The 20471-nt window shown below is 41.2% G+C and overlaps 1 long non-coding RNA gene across 1 annotated transcript; it reads left to right on the top strand.

Moving 5' to 3' along the window:
- Positions 1-7650: 7650 nt before the first annotated feature.
- LOC115250740 (uncharacterized) lies at positions 7651-9706 on the top strand. The gene is made up of 3 exons (XR_003889313.1): positions 7651-7695; positions 7955-8040; positions 9250-9706. It is a non-coding gene; the product is annotated as an uncharacterized lncRNA (long non-coding RNA).
- The last annotated feature ends 10765 nt before the right edge of the window (positions 9707-20471 follow it).

The raw sequence follows: 20471 nt of genomic DNA, 5'->3' as shown, positions 1-20471 counted from the left end.
TTAATATTTTGAATATATACCCAGTAATTTGCATGTTACTCATTTTTAAGCAGACTGCCGTCTGTTCTGTGGCAGACAGAGGGACAACAGAGTGGGTTTTAAATAAAGACGGGTCCATTTAAATGAAGGAAAATCTATTTGTTCATACGACAGAGCAATGAATCTACTGACCAATGGGCACTGTAACTTGCCCTGAGGGAGGCTGCTGCTGCATGCATAGCGAGTAATAGCACTGGGGTTTGAAAGGGAATTAGATCTGACACTCTCTTCTAATTCGTGCTGTGACCAAAAAATATACCTCTGGATGATTAAAGTAGTAACCACAACCTTTTTGCGCTTTGATAATGCCCCTGAGAACAGAGATAAAAATGCCTCTAATGCACTTAAGCCACAGATTTAGGCAAGGAAGTTAAATTTAGGGCCCCAGACGTGTGATCAGGTGGGGCACTTACACTGAGCAGTGGGCAACACAGGCTTTAATGTAGTAGTTATGCACCGAGATAGAAAGGACCTTTTTCAAGGATTTAAAAGAGAAAATATTCTGGAATCTTCCCTACATGATAAAGGTTGGGCTTAGCATACAAATTTTACTTTGCCAGATCTACGACAGGAAACTTCTCATGGATTTTCAGCCCATTTTCACCCACCAACAATGACTCCTTTAGTCCTTCTTGCAATATCTAAAGTAAATTTGTCATTAATTAAGTGTTAATTTGCCTGGAAGCTGGTTCTTGCTGGGATACTTGCTCACGGTGTCCGCTCAGCTTCGGTAAACACCAGGAACTCGGGTGGGAGGCATGTAGTTTGTGGGCAGATTAGCAGTTGGGGAGGCTTCAGAGCAGCGCTTTCCTCTGTCTCCCTTCATGGCTGTCTGCCCCTTAATGTTCAGCAATTTTGAACACTCAGGGCATTGGGGTGTGGTTGTGAAGCAATCTATCTATCTATCTATCTATCTATCTATCTATCTATCTATCTATCTATCTATCTATCTATCTATCTATCTATCTATCTATCTATCTATCTATCTATCTATCTATCTATCTATCTATCTATTAGCAATGCATTCAAATATTGTCTGAATTCTTTTAAATGTGTTTTAGTATGGGCTTTAGGTATTCAAATAACAAAAAGTGAGGCAGAAGAAATAGATATAATTTCACTGCAAATAGTTGATGGAAACACACATATTGAGTTGTCGAGTGGAAAAGAAGATCTAGGGCCAAGGATGTCTCCCACCCTGGAGCAGGGAAATTGTTTATGGCCAACAAATGAAACCATTTGCTGGCCCATTGTGCTAGTGGGAACGGGGGGAGGGGGCAGCTGTATTAAAGGCGTTTGTCTTGCCCGCATCAGTGGCCTAGTCTTAGACTTTGTGGTCAACCAAGGCAAGACTACCTTCAGAGCTACAGGAGGAAGGAGCTTTGAAGAACAAGCTGTCTATTTCCCAAAAAAACCCACCTCAACACCCTTATAACAAAAGGGACTGGAGCCCTCATGAATAACAGGGTTCCAAAGGAATTTAAGGTTATAGGGGATAAGCCCATCAAAAAGAAGGGAAAAGGGGCATCAGAAGCAAAGCCCACCTGAACTTGCTGCCATAAAGTGACATGTCCAGAAACTTAGGACATGCAGAGATGACCCAAGAAAGACAACAGATTAGTCCAGGTGCTGAGGCCACTGGCAATTGCTGAGCACAACACCAACATAGGTGGTGTGAACCCGGTTGACCACATGAGTTTTTACAGGACGCATTCTTGCACTCAGAAATGGGCTGTGCATGCAGTTTCCCACTTTTTGACCTGTCAATCACCAGCTCATAGTTTCAGTATAAGAGTGACTGCCAGGGAAACACTGAAGTTCTGCTGCTTCTTGGTGAATAGTTGATTACTCGGGCCCGAATACAAATCATAAGTGACAACGAAGATGGCTACCCCACAGTCAAATGCAGCCCTGACACACTATGGCGCCATCCAGCTTCCAGAGATGGTGGACGAAACACATGCATCAAGGTTTGCAGATCCGGCTGCAAGAGCAAAACATATATGATGTGCCCAAAGTGCACGTTATCCCTTTTGTGGTTCCCAAAAGGTGATTGTTTTTTGTGGGTTCAGGTCAAATAAGCCTGATGGGGACGTGAACTCATTGCTATGTTGACATTTTGGTATGTTCTTTAAGGCTAACCTTTTTCCCAAAAATGTTTTCAGTATATTAATTAAATTAGAATGATTTGGGAATTTAAAAAAATGTGACTGGAGAAACTTTCTTTTCATGCTAGCCAGAAGAATATACTTTATACTCTATGTACAGTTTTAATTCAATCTAATTTCCTTTCCTCTAACCTTGACCTCTGCAGACCTGCTGCACACATACCCATTTGTATTGATTTTAACTGGACTTATGTTCCCTGTTATTTTAGTCACCCAGGCATCGCTGCATTTTTCTGCCTGTTGATTGGCTATGGTGCCTATGGGTGCTAAAAGAGTGAAGCAGGTATGCTCTGTCCACAGAGCCACAAGATCAGGGTTCACTGTGGGAAACATGAACTAATGGCTCATACAAACATACAAGACTATGACACATTCTCTGAATGTTTCAACTATGTCTTTAAAAGAGAAATGACTTTCATATGGTAAAATCCAATACATATGCACTATACATTGTATACATAAGAATATAACCTTCCACTGACATAAATCTGAATTCTGTAAATTCCTATGAATTCTGACCATTTTTCAACTAATCCTGAAAAAATCTCTGATGTGTTTTAAATAGGCGCATTTGTCAATGTGGATTCTAATAAGTATTATTTTAAATGTAAATTTAAAAAAGAAGTCTAAACCTCTCTTCTGAGCTACTGACAGTAAATGAAAAAATATTTGAGGACGTGCATTTGCCATCGTGTGCTATCATACAATCAGATTAGGTCCATGTTTATAGCTACGCTAATCCCTGAAACTAGTTTGACCTCAAAAGTCAAGTACCAATTTAGCCCAAACAAATGCATTGTTGAATCCTTTCAAAAGTTAGTATTACCCAAAATGAATGTGGCTTAAAGAAAAGCTTAAAAGAGGCCATCTGTAAATCCAAATAAATTGGGTACAACTCCTACTTACAAAATGATTGCCACATACTTGGGTCAATAGCATGTTACTGCATATTGCAATAGAATAAACTAGTTCCACATCCACGCTCTCTTAATTATGCAAGATCCCCAATTGCAGCTCCATGTTGCATAACAAAATGTTTAATTGATGCACCACCACCCCCACCACCACCACACACACACAAACTTTTCTGTATCTGCAGAGTTTTTAATAATCTCAGAGGGCACAAAGCACACCATCTCAAAATATTTCACCTTTTGGGTAAAGAGATTTACAAATGAATACCTACCTCCCCATTTTCTTTGTTGAGCATGTGTTTCTTCTCCAGCTCAACCCAACAAGGTGGCTGATTGATGATAAGTGGATGAGAGGGAGCGAGTCAGGGCGAGTCGGTCAGGGAGGATGCTGGAGTCAGAGGTAGTTTATCTGTGCCACTTGTTTGCAGCTGTCAGAAAGGAACATGTCTCTCCCACTGGACTCCAGGCCAACTGTAGCACTGCAAGAACAACATCTCTTCGAAGGAGCCTCTTTGCTCCTTTTTTTGGGTTGTTGCTTAATGTTTCTGTTCCAACTCTCCTCAGCTTCCCTCTAATCAACCGAAATATCGCACAATCAAATGACCTCACGTATGACAGCATTTGTGGCGATATAGCAAAATTAAAAGTAGCTTAAAATTAAATTGGTATTATTACCACAATCTTCAGTGCAACAGTTCACTTCTTATGGGTCAAGAATTCTCCGAAAATATATTATTACGGGAAACTGATACTTGACATTATCTTGGCAAAATTAATAATAAAATGGCGTGCTTAATGTCACAATCCTGGGAGGGAGACAGAACACCCAAATTTAGAGTTGTATGTGATTTATTCACAAAAATAACAAAACACTTGGAAATAAAAAGAAAAATTAACAGAGGAGCAACTCTCAAAATGTGGAACAAAAAGTATTTAAACTACAGAAATTGAACATGTGAAGCATGAGAAAAAGTGCTTAATGGTAGTGGAGAGAGAGCATTTAAAATGGAAAGATGACACATTGGGAGTGACTGAAAGGAGAGCCATTGTTTTACACGGGGGGGGGGGGTTCAGGGGGTTTACACAAAGAGGTTCAAGAGTGGGTGAAATGAAGGGGCCAATCAGGGTAATCATCACAGCCAAATATGGATGAGTCAAAAAAATCACTTAACAACAAAGTACAGAAATTTAAATGTGAAAATTCAATTAAATTGGAATAAATGTAAGGCAAATGGTGGATTTATTTGTTGGTAAAGGAGGGGAGAAGGGCAACAAGGCGAGAAGCAGAAAGAGGGTGGAGCAGCAGACACATAAACTACTGTATACACCCGAAGATATTGGACACATTTAATTGCTGAAAACACAAAGTTCTCAAAAGGCAAAAAAAAAGCTGTGAGACCTCCCAAATACAGTAAATGGAGTAAATGTAAATGGATTTGTTTCTGACTGGGCACAAGAGCAATGAATGTAGACCAATTCCATCATAAATTTAGTCAGACTGCTGTTTAGGCTGAGAGATAAGATGTTCTCTATCTTTTGCTGTTCATGCTTGGGTCTCTTAAGGGTGGGAATCTGAGTCAGGCCATGTGGGCTTGTGGTGTGAACCTCAGTTCTGAGTAGCCTTCTCTTCATCAAATTCTATCAGGTCTACAAAGACCCAAAGTGAGTTGAAATTTGAAGTTGAAATCTCCCTGTGTCTTTCTATTCAGTGTGTCCACTATAATGTAGTCATTAACTGGTTTATTAATGCATTTCCACCCCTTCAAGTTCTTTGAAATGATTCTGCTTTTGATTTATATTCAACAGATTATTATCTTAGTCCCATTGTCCTTGTTCAGTGGAATGATAAAACATAATCAAGAATAGTTACAGAGCTTTGATATTTAATGATGCTGTGAATGTAGATTCGGGAGAAAATCTCCATAGAGCAGAGAAAGGATTTTCCTTCAAAATACATACTATTTTTAAAAATCAGCCCTTTGATTTATTCTTCTTAATCTTCACATTTCTTTACACCTGCAGGTATACAGCACACATTGAATGTCTTCCCCAGCACTGACATCTTTCTGTGTCACTACATCCCCTCATTAGACCTGAAAATGCAATAGATGTGCTTCCTGCTCATTTGCCACTCCTTCCAGTAAGGGAGAGGCCTTAAAAGCTTCTCATCAGATTTCCCTGAATGTTACAGCAGAGATGCACTTCTGAGCATTTGATTAAATTAAGATAGTTATCTGGACCCGCCAGGTCTGTTACATTCAACGTATGATGTAGCAGCAGTATGGGGCTATTTTCCAAAGTTGTTTTCTGGAAATTATGGTTCTATGGTCTAATAGTCTGGCCTTCAGTGACTGTAACAATGAGGATAGATATTAGCTCACTAATATTATGTGTGACACAAACACATAAGAGGGTGAGCAATACCTTGTTATGGTGAGATACGAATGGGCTAGCATGACTGTTTAACTATTTTAAAAGGTCTTTATTATGTTACAGAAGGCAATAAAAGGTCCCAAGACCACACCCCCTTTATAGAATATACGCTGACATTGTTTCATCACAGAGCTAATGGGTTCAAAGACATTTCTGAGTTGCTGGGCATCCCTTACATTCAATTTCTGAGTTGTTACCAGAGATACTGAGAGGTTGTTGTCTTTGACACTCATTCACCACCTCTGTAATGGTATGATATTTTTAGCTTTTCTGAAGCTTTTTTTTTTTTTTTGGACATTGTTGTAATTAGTAAGTTTTCTGTGCTCTTAAGAACTCGGAATTCTGCAGCAGTGGCATTCACTTGCTCCTCCTACACACAGAATAATGCTTTTTTGAAAAAATCATTTAGACTTTGTGAGGTAATGGGGAAAAAGTACATAAAGTCAGCTTGGAAATGTAATTGTCACAAAGTAACACATCAGCGACTTTCTGTGGAGCAGAGCAGGAATGTTTTATAAATATATGAATCTATGCCTCAGGAGAGATAAGAAGACCTGATCCTTGAATTGCCTGTAATAGCATTTCAAAGACCAAATTTGAGTTTGATTTATGCAGCACATTCTTAAAAAATATTGCTCAAAACAGAGCACAGCAGAAAAGGTCAAGATGTCTAAAGTGATCTTGTATTAAAAGCTAATGTATAAGGACTTTCCGTGGTCTGAGCAGTTCTTTGATGTTAACAGACTAATTATGGCAGATACGAAGAATGGCTGGAAAAAACATGAATACCTCTTGGTAAAACTGTATCTGGGAACATCCTGAACCACCTGATTGGCCAAATGGGAGCTTGGATGTGTAAAAGTTCTGATAAATAAATAAACAGACCCTCCATGAAATCATAAACTATTAATATACTGCTCTATCAATGCAACTGGGAATATATTTCAATCAATCCCATCTTATTCTGCTTTGCAATTCTGACCATATCACTTGTTTGTGCAGTGTTATTTTAAAAAGCAGCATAAACAACTGTATCTTTTACTGCAATCTTCATCAGACAGTTATTGCTATATCTTGTGAATAAAGAAATTCTAACCCATTTTAAAGCAAAAAAAAACCCTTTGGAAATGATTCCAATAAACACTGAAAGACTGTGAAACAAGGCCAACAATTAGCAGCCCAGCAGCCGCAGTTTAGGCTAACTGTGAAATAACCATCATATAATGTGTTACAGTGGTCCAAATGAGATGTAATCAAGGCTTGAGTTATGGTTTCATACTACTGTCTGGGGCATAGATGGCTTCACAGACATGAGGCTCAGTTGGAAGAAGCCTCTTTTGGCAATAGGTTTGATCTGCCTGTCACATTTAAAACTGCCGTGAAAAAATCTGCTCAGATTCTCGGTGAAGGGTCAAACCGACAATCCCGGAGCTCAGGCCGCCAACACAATCATCAACACCTTTGCGGTGGCTAAATACAACAACTTCAGTTGTCATTGAAAATTCAAAATTGAAAATGTTTCTAAATGCATTATAGTCACAAATTACACACATACTGCCACGACCTTCCTCGCAACACGTTTCAGAAGTCAAGAGTTTAGTCTGGGTTGAAGCACAGCAGCCGATCTGCTTAGAAAAACAGCAGTTATAGCAAAATCTGCTTTCATTTAAATTATTGTTATTGCACACTGTCCCTTGATAAATTAAATAAATGGAGATGAAAACAAGTAACAAAGCCAAGCAACAACATGAAGGAGCAATGCTGGGATGGTGTCTGGACATTTGGATAATTGGACAGGTGAGTTAATAGTGAGGGAAGGACACACTGGGAGGGAGAGCTCAGGAACAGATGGGGAAACAGAGGACAGAACTAAGCAAAACAAGAAACAATTATAATTAAACTAAAAATCAATGCGTGAAACAGGCTAACAGTGTCACAGCTGCGGGCAATCATGCCCGTGAGTCGCTTCACCCCGCGCACCTGTTGTGCATCAGGACACTAATGAGCACTCCTCTTAATCCCCGGAGGCACACCTGCTCCCTGCTAGATCGATATTCGTGTTCAGATGACTTTCCAGCGTATTCCTGTTTGCCTGCCTGCCCGGTTCCGACCTTGCCTGTTCCTGACCATTCTGCTCCCCGGTAAATTCTGTCTGCCTTCTGCCCATTCTCGACCTTGCCTGTCCCCGACTACTCTATTCTGCTCGCTCCCCGGTGAATCCTGTCTGTTGTCTGTTTCTGACAATAAAGCGGTGTTCAGCCAAACTCTGGTGTCGCATTTGGGTTCTCATCTGGTCCGTGACAAACAGTCTATCAAAAATGTCTGAATCATCTGCTGGTCTGGAGGGAAATGTAGTGCTGTTTACCGTGTGATCTAAATGGAAATCATGAAACATTACAGGACGTCGACGAGGCTTCACCTGGATTGCTGCTGTCAGTGTTGGACGTCAAAGGAAATATTGTAAAAATAACACCAGCAGCATTGTGGTAAGATGTTCAATGTCTCTACGGGGCAATTTGCTGCCCTGAATTCTTTTTGAGATATGTCACTTTGCACTGTTCACGCTCTCAATAATGCCAGGAACACAATTATCACTTAATGCTTTGAGTAACAAATACCTTCAATTTGATCTATATACAGTTCCAAAAATTAAAACCCCAGGACTTAATGGCTAATGCCTTTTACTTCTTATTACATTTAATATTGTCAAGGGATTAGAAATGTTACTTTCCTGAAAAAGAGTTTGAAAGTCACAATAAAAAATGCAAAGTGATAAATCGATTGGAAATTTATGGCTCTATAGTGTTGCAATTATTAGTGATGTGCCCTTTGAAGCGAATGACAAAAGAGCCGATTTGGGTTTTTTTCTCCATCTTTCCTCCTTTATTCTGCACAGCGATGGTCAAGATGTTTGTCAATGAGGTATTTGCTTTTTCTCAATGTCAATCTCAGCTAAAAACCTGCACAGGTAACAGGATGCTCTTTCGGTCTTTTTCTTTTATACATTTTGATTTATGTTTTGCTATTTGAGTCTATAAAATGTCTGTTTTTTTTCAACATAAATACTGTAATATACACAATGGGAGATTTGACCTTTTGTCTATTTGAGATTCTTTGAGAGGTCTTTGTTTTTGTGTCTGTATGTTAGAATATATATTTTTGTAACCTTTTGGCCAATGTATAAATAAAGCCATATGAATGAGTATTTGATATAATGCATTTTTTTTTTTTTTTTTAAATCAGTCATTCATTCTTCCTCATAATTCCACATTTTTGATAGTTAGTTAATCCAAGCAACAGAAAATCTAAAAAGCGCCTCAGGAGCAAGAGGAATCAGCTCTTCTTGGTGAGGCAAGCCACCGAGAAGAGGAGAGAGGAAGGAGAGGAGGGAAGAGGAAATTAGAGGAGAGGAGATTAGAGTAGAGGGGAGAGGAGGGGAAAGGTAGAAGATAGAATAGACACGGATCATTCAAATACCTTAATTAAAATGAGCTCATGAAAAAAGACCACATTTATCATTGAAGCTTCACATTAAATTTGTGTAGGAACTATTCATGGCTGGGGTCTCAATCTGGTACTGTTGCCATCATAAAAGAAAAAGTGTTAAAAGTTTATTTTGTAAGCCCTATCAACCCAATAACTATCACAACCTCAAAAAGTTTGATGAGGATGTTTATTTTTCTGGATTTTTGCAGATATCAACAATACTAATAAGTCTCATCATATGCAGTATTCCCATCAGGAGTTACGACACAGAGAAAGCTGAAAAATGAACCAGTAAGAAAAATATTGCTCATGTCACTCTCATTGTATCTTTACAACCTAAAGTGTTCTTTTTCCTGCAGGAGTCTTATCAGTATAGGAGATATGAGAGAGATGTGGTTGTTCAGTTAAAGAAAGCAGCAGTTTTAATTCAGCTAAAGAGTCCTGCACAATATGGTGCAGATAGAAAGTCTGTAAACACAGAAAATAATATTGATCAATATGGAAATTAGAGGCACTGAACATAATGAATGGTATGATGCTGCTTGCCTGTAGTACCTCCTGCATAGACTACAGCCCTATAACTCCATTTGTTTGACTTGAAAATTGTATAATCCTCCCATTTTGTCCATTAGTTTTAGACCAACATGACCAAACATTTTTTTAAAGGCTGCTAATGTTTCTAAAATGAATAAATGATATATTTCAGTATCAGTAACATGTACTGGAATTGCTTTTCCTTCTTTGGCCATTGATTTATTTATTCCTTTCCCTTAACCGCTAATTATTTCTCACAGTACACAGAGTTGAAGTCTCTCTCTCTCTCTCTCTCTCACACACACACACACACACACCTTTTTGTGTGTGAGCTTATATATAAATTACATTGCCATGCAGGTGCTGAAGCCACAGCAAGTCTGTGGATCTAATCAGTGCATAATAAAGGGGAGGAGTGGCATCCTGGAAGGAGCTGCTCTGAAGCAAAATCTGAAACGGATTACCTGATTCTCAGCTTTCCACTATCGTTGTGGCAGAGTTTAGTTTCGTTTCGTTTTCTGCAACTTATCCAGATCCGGGTCGCGGGGGCAGCAGCTTCAGGAGGGATGCCCAGACAGCCCTCTCCCTGGCCACTTCCATCAGCTCTTCTGGGAGAACCCCCAGCCGCTCCCAAGCCAGGCGAGAGATATAATCTCTCCACCTAGTCCTGGTGGGACATGTCCGGAACACCTCTAAAAGGAGGCGTCCGGAAGGCATCCTAGCCAGATGCCCGAGCCACCCCAACTGACTCCTCTCGATGTGGAGGAGCAGCGGTTCTACTCCGAGCCCCTCCCGGATGTCCAAGCTTCTCACCCGATCTCTAAGGCTGAGCCCGGCCACCCTGTGGAGGAAACTCATTTCAGCCACTTGTATCCGCGATCTCGTTCTTTCAGTCATCACCCAGCGTTGATGGCCATAGGTGAGGACTGGGACGTAGATCGACAGGTAAATCGAGAGCTTTGCCTTCCGGCTCAGCTCCTTCTTCACCACGATGGATCAGCTAAGCGCCCGCATCACTGCTGACACCGCTCCAATCCGCCTGTCGATCTCCCCTTCCATCCTACCCTCACTCGTGAACAAGATCCCGAGATACTCCTCCACCTGGGGCAGGACCTTCTCCCCAACCCGGAGAAGGCACTCTACCTTTTTCCGAGCAAGGACCATGGCCTCGGATTTGGAGGTGCTGATCCACGTCCCTGCCGCTTCACACTCGGTCGCGAACCGTCCCAGCATTTGTTGGAGGTCCCTGTTCGTTGGCGCCAGAAGAACTACGTCATCCGCAAAAAGCAGCGACGAGATCTTCCGCCTACCGAACTCGACACCCTCCACTCCCCGGCTGCACCTAGAAATTCTGTCCATAAAAGTTATGAACAGAACCAGTGACGGAGTCCAACCCTCACTGGGAATGAGTCCGACTTACAACCGGCTATCCGGACCAAACTCCTGCTCCTTTGGTACAGGGACTGGACGGCCCTTATCAAGGGACCTTCCACCCCATACTCCCGGAGCACCCCCCACAGGGTGCTCCTGGGGACCCGGTCATAAGCCTTTTCCAAGTCCACAAAACACATGTGGACTGGTTGGGCAAACTCCCAACTCCCCTCAAGCACCCCAGCAAGGGTAAAGAGGTGATCCGTGGTGCCATGACCAGGGCGAAACCCGCATTGTTCCTCCTGGATCAGAGGTCAGAACTATCAGTCTAATCCTCGTTTCCAGCACCCTGGCATACACTTTCCCAGGGAGGCTGAGGAGTGTGATCCCCCTATAGTTGGAACACACCCACTCTTAAAAATAGGGACCACCACCCCGGTCTGTTGTGGCAGAGTAAAAATGACTATTATGGCCAGACATATTTGTATCTCCTGTACTAGAGTAACATGGTTGAATATGCGTGATTGCGATTGATGTGATTGATCAACTCTGCAAATCAGACTGGTAAACTGTATATGTGCTCTATGTTCTAAAGAGCAATTTAAAGTTCCTTCCTTTTCACTTAATTTCCTCAATCTAAGAATCTTTTTCTTTTCTTTTCCAAACCAGTCTGTGTTTCATGCAAGACGTGCCTGCTACCATGTTAACAGATTTTTAGTGTGAACGTCTTCGTGCACACTTTAGTTGTTGCTGCTTCGTTTGTTTTCATCTCAGATGTAAATCTTTAAAACTTTCAGAAATTAAACAGAACATAATACAATAGCAGGGTGTGTTTCATATTTAATTCAAAAGATTAAATGTGTATTGAGGACAAATTTTGAATTTTACCCACCCTCTCTGCAGAGGCCTTCCTGTAGTATGTGGCACTGAGCACACTGAAGCATGTGCTTATTAAAAACAATAAAGAATAGTATTTAGAGGGTATTAAAATATTTAGTGTATTGCATTAAGGATAAATGCAGTAGTACTTAAAATATCCAATGTACACCCACAAATATATGACTTCAGTAACAGTAGTCATTTACATTTCAGTGTAAACCATCTGTAATAAGTCCTGGGTGCAGCATTAATCCAAGTACAACTCTCTGTTAAATGTAAATGGCTGGCTGAGCGGGAAGTTTTATTTCCTTTCATTTAGAAACAGTGCCCAGTTGTTGTAAGGAAAACTGCAGCTTCCCGAAGCGCTGCCGCGTGGATTAAATAAATTATTAAAAATTCTCAGACAAGACCAGAGGCACTGGCACAGAGGGATATAATAGCTGCATAGCTAATATAAATGTTTTCTGTGGAATCATCAGTGGAGACTGAGATGCCTGTGTGAATACATTCACTTAATAACAAACTCTGCTCGCACAGGGGATGGTGATAATTACACTTAATACCACAGATGCAGCATGACAGGGTTTTTTCCGTCCCCTACAAAACAACTGCCCCTCTGTATGTTTTCTGCTTTCAACACATACATTCTCCTCCATTTGCCATCAGGCATCTCTGATGATAGATAAGACACAGAAGGGAAAGGCAATGCACACACCACGTAAGGAAATGAAAGAATATGGATCTGCTCCATTTTCATGTCCATCACCGTGATTTTTAACCCACTTTATTTTGATTAGCAATGACAACAAGTTCATTACAGTTGAGCTCTAAACCCAGCAGCATCCGCTGAAGGTCACGCAGAAATGGAATAACAATGTGGATGTTTTCAAAAACCTTAATGACGTATGATGAAAATATTCATCATTAGGAGTTGTGCTGGGAGCACTTGTATTCGGCATAGGACATTGTAGGATGGCTTCAACACATTCAAGATAGCACATTTTCCTACTCCATGGGTAGAAAATGAGGAAATATTAGAAGGAGACCCTAGCTCCTCAACACACAGCCTCAGTAGCTGGGCATTGATTTCAAACAGATCAGCTAAGATCAACCTTATTCCAGTTCAATCAGTCAGTCAGTCAGTCAGTCAGTCAGTCAGTCAGTCAGTCAGTCAGTCAGTCAGTCAGTCAGTCTGCCTGCCTGCCTGCCTGTCTGTCTGTCTGTCTGTCTGTCTGTCTGTCTGTCTGTCTGTCTGTCTGTCTGTCTGTCTGTCTGTCAGTCAATCTTTATTTATATAGTATCTTTTACAATCAAAATTGTTTCAAGGCACTTTCGAGAATCCCAGGGCCTGACCCCAGACAAGCAACAGTGGCAAGGAAAAACTCCCCTTTAACAGGAAGAAACCTTGAGCAGGACCAGGCTCATGGAGGGGGACCCTCCTGCTGATGGTCGGCTGGGTGGAGAGGAGAGGAGAGGAGAGGAGAGGAGAGGAGAGGAGAGGGGAGGAGAGGGGAGGGGGAGGGGAGGGGAGGGGAGGGGAGGGGAGAAACCATGACCCACTGGGGTGACAGAGGCCTGTCAGGTGATCATGTTTCTAGACCCCGGCAGCCTTGGCCTATAGCAGCAGGTGTAGAAAATATCTTGTAAATTTAAAAGCAATCCATTTAATCCTTTTTAAAGTTCTCTAATTGTATTGAACTGCACCCTTTAAGTTTTACTGTAAGGTCCATGTATTTAACATAACACCCTGTGACTGGTGTTCATAATGGGATATATAATGAGTATCAAATTACCCTTCTTGTTACCTCGAAACTGCTTCAGGCCTTAAACTTAACATCAACATATCAAAATGCCAAATTTAACAAATTTAAGTTGAGGTTTTCAGGCATACTTTGATTCTTACATGGGATAGATTTTGATGATGTTATCTCAGCACAGTCTCCTCCCTATGGCTCTGTGTTTAATTTTAGCTCAGCCTTTTTTTTAATGAGGTGATGCTTGTCTCCACTTTCTCTGGACAGCCTTACCCATCCTCTCACACCCCAAAAGAGTGCTCAGCGAGGTTATTGGAGGCACTAATTCCCTTTAGCTGAGAGTGTTTCTGGCAGCTTGTGCAGGGTGTATCCCTGCCTCTTGCCTGGTCACTGGTGATATAGTCTACAGCAACGCCTTAACCCTGATTAGGAATGAAGTGATGGTTAACAGAAAATGGATTTGGATGGATGGATGATGGATGGATGTAGACTACAGAGAGGAAACTCATATCTAAAGTGAATATTTGTGCAAATGTGGCTTGACGGAAATAATTGTTTCAAGTTATTACACTGTGAATCTTTGTATTTTGTGGGGGCTTTTATTCTTAATCCCATGACACTCACCCTCCCTCACATTTCTGCCAAAGCAGTGCTGACAGGTCTGCATTTATGTCTTTCAGGAAGGGAATGAGGGATCTTACAGTATTAATGCAACCTGTGGGGAAGTAAGGCCATGATTAAATTTGTTTTGTCTGCAACAGACCTTTTACATTTGGCGAGTAACCCAATTTTAGCTGTGTCTGCTGGGGCCAGTGAAAACATTGTTCCCTTTGCTGTTTCCAGCCAGCCAACCGCCATAAATCATCTGTGGTGTTCTGTCTAGCCAAACAGAGCAAAATATCATCCAGTATTGATATCCAGTATACATACATACATACACACATACATATATATATATTTATATATATATGCTGAGAGTTATCATTACCACTTGCGTTTTAACGATAGCTCTTTTTAAGACATTTAAAATATTACTCACCAGGTAAATCTATTTAGCAGCATTATAGAACTCCTTTTCAGAACGTATTGTGTGACCTTACCACTTTCAATAAATGTAAAACATCCATCTCAGAATAAAGTAGTCATTCTGCCGGTCAAAGGTCTGAAATTTAAAGCCAGTTATTACAGCAATTATCCCTCACACCACTTTAAAGTCAGCAACCTGTCTCTTAAATTTCTTTTCTCCTGGTGCATTTAAGTCATATTCTCCCACATGCTGGCACTCTTCAGAAATATGGCATTTCTGTCCACAGTTGTACTTCTTTGGTACTCATATCCAATGTATTTGTCTCTATAAGCGATTTTACACCTACACTTAAGTATGCCTTTTGAGCTGAACAATGAGGATTGTGTAGTGCTTTTACACATCTGTCAGTTGGAAAAGGGTTAGGAATTTGTGACATGGATTAGCAGACAACATGGCGGTACATCTGCTCGGTAGTTGCATGGTTACATTCTGCAGTGTAATTACGCTGCATCTGTCCACCATGAAAAACGGGCCTTCTCGTTCATTCTCTATCCGCCTGCTCTGTTGGGCGTGCTGACTGTTGATGTAAACAGCCTAATTGAATGGTATCACTTTGATAAGACAATGAGAAAGCAAAGAAAAATGGGGCTATTGATGCGGGCCAGCTGCCCCTGCACAGACGCAACCTCAGTAAACCACCAGAGTCTTCTGAGAAAGTCCATTACACACTCAACAAGCCCAGCTGGAATAGTTCAACAAACAGGTTTTTTAGATCATAATCAATATAAACACATTAACTGAAAATAATATAATTTTATTTGTAAAACAGGTTTCAAAAACAGTGACCAGTCCTGAATCTGTTTGCCTACTTTTTTGCTTACCGACCAACCGATCGATCGATCGATCAATCTTTATTTATATAGCATCTGTTACAATCAAAATTTTCTCTAGGCGCTCAACAGAATCCCAGGGCCTGACCCCCAACAAGCAACAATGACAAGGAAAAACTCCTCTTTAACAGGAAGAAACCTTGAGCAGGACCAGGCTCATGTAGGGGGACCCTCCTGCTGATGCGCCTTGAAACCATTTTGATTGTATAAGACGCTATATTAATAAAGATTGACTGATTGATTGATTGATTGATGGGGGCTGAGTAGAGAGGGAGAAAAAGGGGGAGGACAGGTAGAGGAGAGACTAGTTAGAGATCAGGGAAATACATTATATTATAACAAGCTGTTAGCATAAGAGTTGAGTGGGTCAGTGGGTTCAGAGGTCAGCAGGTCAGCGCACAGCTATGAAGACGATACCTGTAGATGGATACAGAGAGAGGGGGAGGAGGGGCAGAGAAACAGAACATATTAGCCTAATAATTAGTTGACCCTCGGAATATGATAATTAGTCTATCTAGATTCTAGAATAATAAGTACAACTACAAAATTACTGTACTATAAGCTTTTTCAAACAGGAAGGTTTTAAATCTAATCTTGAAAGTAGAGATGGAGTCAGCCTCCCATAGCTGGACAGGGAACTGGTTCCACAGCAGGGGGACCTGGTAACTAAATGCCCGGTCCCTTATTCTGCCTTTAGAGACTCTGGGGACCACAAGTAAACCAGCATTCTGAGAGCGGAGCGGTCTGTTGGGCTGGTAAGGTGTCACTAGCGCCTCCAGGTAGGATGGAGCTAGGCCTCTGAGGACCTTGTAGGTCAGAAGAAAAAATGTAAAAATTATTCTAAATTTAATGGGCAGCCAATGAAGAGACGCCAGTACAGGAGTTATGTGATCTCTTTTGTCAATACCTGTCAGAACTCTGGCTGCAGCATTTTGGATCAGCTGGAGGCTTCTTAAAGAGTTGTTTGGACACCCTGATAATAAAGAATTACAATAGTCCAGCCTGGAAGTAACAAAAGCATGGACTAACTTTTCAGAATCATGCCGCATCAGTAGTTTCCTGATCTTTGCAATGTTTCTCAGATGAAAAAAGGCACTTCTAGAGACTAATTTAATGTGTCAGTTGAAGGACAGATTTTGCTCAAAAGTTACTCCAAGATTCCTCACAGAGACTAGATGCTAAGGAGATATAGTGATCATGTGATCTAATCTATCCCTGAGAGGTTCAGGACCAAACACCGTGACCTCAGTTTTTCCCGAGTTAAGGAGAAGGAAATTTGAAGACATCCAGGACTTTATGTCTTTAAGACAGGTCTGAAGCTTCACTAACTTCTCTGTGTCCTCTGGTTTCATGGATAAATAAAGCTGGGTGTCATCAGCATAACAATGAAAATTTATCCCATGCTGCCGAATAATGTTCCCTAAGGGAAGCATGTACAAGGTGAAAAGGATTGGTCCAAGTACAGAACCTTGTAGAACTCCACGGCGAGGGAACATTGTGGACATGAGCCAACTGTTCTAGTCATGTTCTAGTCTTTGTAACAGGATAATATGATCAACTGTATCAAAAGCAGCACTGAGATCCAGCAGAACCAGCATAGAATCCAGTCCATGATCTGAAGCTATAAGAAGATTGCTGTGGTGAGCTCTAAAGCCTGACTGAAACCTCTCAAATAGGCTGTTCCTCTGCAGGTGATCCAGTAACTGAGTAATCAAGGGTGTGGTTGAAGCTATGAGTTGGTTGGTTTATCTGTTGAAGGAAACCAGCTGACTCAAGTAATGAAATGAAGCCATTTCTAAAGCTGTCATTTACAACGTCTACATTGATATTAAAGTCTCCAATGATAATGACTTTGTCTGTTCTGAGGACCAAGTCAGATAAGAAATCAGAGAACTCGGAACTCTGAATGTGGCCCAGCAGGGGGCCGATAAACAACTATAAACAAAAGTGGCTTTTCTGCCTTCCAGTTCAGATGGGTGATGCCAAGAGTCAGGCTTTCAAATCCATAAATCAATCAATTTTTATTTATATAGCGTCTTTTACAATCAAAATTGTTTCTAGGTGCTTTACAGATCATGTAAAGGGGGTCCCTCCTGCTGATGGCCGGCTGGGTAGAGAGAGAGGAGAAGGGGGGAGGACATGTGGAGGAGAGAATAGGTAGGAGAGGAGAGGAGAGGAGAGATAGAGGTAGAGGAGAGAGTAGGCAAATGAACTGGAACCATGTTTTGGTCTAAGATTAATTTATAACTTGGAGTGTTAGAGTGATAGATTGCTGCCACTCCCCCTCCTCGACCAGTAACACGAGGAATATGATAATTAAGATGGGTAGGAGGAGTAGATTCATTTAAGCTAACATACTCCTCCTCCTGAAGCCAGGTCTCAGTAAGACAAAATAAATCAATGTGATGATCCGCTATCAGGTCGTGCACTAACAGGGATTTACACAAAAGAGATCTAATATTTAACAGTCCACACTTAATTGTGATATTAGTTTCTCCAACTTGTGCTTTAGTATTAATTTTAATAAGATTATGGTGATTGACCGCTCCCCTGCTCTGTGCTTTTAACCATGGTACAGAGACTACCTCTATAGTGTTAAATATGTTATTGTTGGTGGATGAGGGTTCTATGGAAGCAGCAGAGAGGTGTGTAAGACTACAACTCTGCATCCTGGTCTGGAACCTGATTTGTCAGGTCACTTTGGGTCTAATAAAATTAGCCAAGTTCCTAGAAATGAGAGAAATACCGTCTCTCCTAATCAGACCAGGTTTTCTGCGGAACAGTGTCTCAAGAGCTAAGTCTCACCTCCAGAGCCATAAATAAACTAGACTTTATGCACCTATTACTTTCACTAAAGGAGTCAGAAGAGTAACTAATCCTTCCGCACCCTGAACACACAGGGTGGAACACCGGGTGAAATGCTAATGCTAATGATGAGTAGAATCAGCGGATCGAAATGACCTAATGACATTATTTTTCCCTGGTTGTTGGCAAGTGTCAAGAATTGCCCGAGCATTTAATTTCAAATGAAGTGTATCGAGCACACGCAGTGTCTCAATACATTAGCCAACAGAAGTTCCTATGAATTTGTGAAACTGTGAATTTGAATTGTGGTGATGTGCCATATCCTTGAGCACATGGCACATCTGCAGAAAAGATCTCTCCTGATACTGCAGCCTACCGCCAGAGGTCGACTGATTTGCTTTGACTTCTCTCGGAGGCTCTTCCTGCCATGTTATTCAGCCTAAAGCTCCAAGTGGCGTTGAATAAAAAGATGACAGCAATCAGGTCTGGGCTATTTTTACTTCAGTTTTGTCCAGTGGGAAAAAGGGATTGATGTGATGTCCATCTCTAACTCTGTCAGCAGTTTTGGACACTGTTTCTCTTTATGCTGCCCAGATCGCTGTTTCAATGCTGCCATTTAAACAAAGCCACAGTTTTAACCAAAGTTATTCTGGGTATAGAGCTATTATTTTGTGACCCACCTAGATGAGACGCATCAAGCATGTGAAAGAAATGGGGAAACTGAAGAAAAACTTTATTCAAGGAGAAACTAAAATAATATTATCATTCATTTCCAGGCTATTACCACTATCTGCTTTTTATGCATATATGAGATTTTCCTTCATTATTTCACATCCTTTCATTAAAATGCAAACCTCCTCCGGAGGACACCGACATCAAGTGCTTTTGCTCTGTTGAGCTGTTTTAATCCATCTGTGTGTTCAAGCTGTAAACTCCCACACACCAACACACAAAATTTAATTCCTGCCCACTCCCATTCAGTGTACTACGTTGTCACCGTGGGGATCGATATGCCTCAGTAATGGCTGCCTGGAGAGCGCAGCACTTGAATGACAGTTCTGGGACCAGGGTGGAGTGATGGAGCACCATTGCCAGCTTAATTAACTTCCAGTCTAGTCTCCAGTATTCACATTCAGCTACGCCCCCTTGACACCCTACCCGTTACCATCACTTTCCATGCATCACTCTCTAAAACTCCCCCATTACCGTTAGCGTAAACAACGTGCCAATTAAATGGATGCTTGCACAGTTGCAAGGCTTTGTTTGCACATGGGTCTCAAGCTAAATATTCATCTATGGGTGTGAGTCTTATTCACTGGGTCATACATTATGGATCAAATAGTTTTGCTAATGAAAGAAAGTTAAAAAAGGATTTTATACATCTGGCTGTACGCATGAGGTTTGTAAATGTCACAGGAGATGGTATGGACACATCCAATGTGCCTCAGTAAGTGCAGATTACCATTAAAGATTCCAATTTTCACCCTGTCGGTTCAGTTTTAAGTCAAAAGCTAATTTGCTTGGCTTGTTGCAAAGGAGATCAATAGTTTGAATAGTGAGAGACGAGGCGAGGTGCTGGTGATAGAGGGTGATTTCAGGGCGGTTTAACTGAATGCAGCACCCTCGGAGCCTGGATCCATCTGTCAGAGGAGGCTTCATAACCCACGGCAGCAGCAGCAGCCTTCTTTGCTATTCAGCTCACGGGCATGTCTTATTTTCTCTTACCAAGCACAACCGCAATCCAATGATGGCTGAAGCAGTCAGAGATTTTAGCTTAGCTGGCAGAGCTCACTTTGCATTTCGGCTTTGCTTAAGTTTATATTCTTTGATTGTGGGTATTGATGGAGTTTGATTTCAGACACAAACAGCTTCATTATTCAATCACGGTCGATTGGAAGTGCAAAATATCATCATGCCATAACGTATAAATTGATAATGTATTGATTTTGCACATGCCAGTCAAGGTTTGAAGTGATGTTGAACGTTGTTAACTTTCTTCTAACTTTCCTAACTTTGACAAGTGGATTAAATACACAATACAAATGCACAAGATATGTGTGCATACACACACGGTATGCTGATGTGCACACTGTTTCAGTTTCAGCCTTTTTTTTTTATAACTGGTGCACCACTGAAAGGTATAGACCAGGGGTAGGCAACCTGCAGCTCTG

The sequence above is a fragment of the Takifugu rubripes genome, chromosome 8 (assembly GCF_901000725.2).
Source record: "Takifugu rubripes chromosome 8, fTakRub1.2, whole genome shotgun sequence".
NCBI lineage: Eukaryota > Metazoa > Chordata > Actinopteri > Tetraodontiformes > Tetraodontidae > Takifugu > Takifugu rubripes.
This window is presented reverse-complemented; position numbering and strand designations above follow the sequence as displayed.